The sequence below is a fragment of the Triticum dicoccoides genome, chromosome 7A, assembly GCF_002162155.2.
Source record: "Triticum dicoccoides isolate Atlit2015 ecotype Zavitan chromosome 7A, WEW_v2.0, whole genome shotgun sequence".
Classification (NCBI taxonomy): domain Eukaryota; kingdom Viridiplantae; phylum Streptophyta; class Magnoliopsida; order Poales; family Poaceae; genus Triticum; species Triticum dicoccoides.
In genome coordinates, this window is record NC_041392.1 from 724,869,762 (window position 1) to 724,870,247 (window position 486).

Below are 486 nucleotides of genomic sequence, written 5' to 3' on the forward strand. Positions count from 1 at the left end.
AAAAATTATAAACTTTCTGTTAGTGCCATTAGTTTTCAAATTTGAAAACACTTTTTTAGTTTTTTTGTTTTCTTTGTTGCTTTATTTATTTTATTTTGTTTCTCTTTACAAAAAAATACTTATTGTTGCTATTTTTTGTTTTCCAGATTTTTTGTTTTGTTTTCTACATTATTTATTTTCTTTTGTTTTTTGCTTTATTTTTTATTTCTTTTTGCTTTTAGGTCAGCAAAATTATAAACTTTCTGTTAGTGCCATTAGTTTTAGAAAAATTATAAACTTTCTGTTAGTGCCATTAGTTTTCAAATTTGAATAGTTAAAATTTGAATTCTTTGAAATTTGTGTGAATCACAAGTTTGTGATTAACTTTACTAAAAAATGAACATAGGTGCACCTATAGAGAAAATTCGACCTAAATTCATAGTTTTCAAATGAACTCTGAAAAAGTTGGCATAGCATACTCGTGTGTTACAAAGGTGGCATGGTATC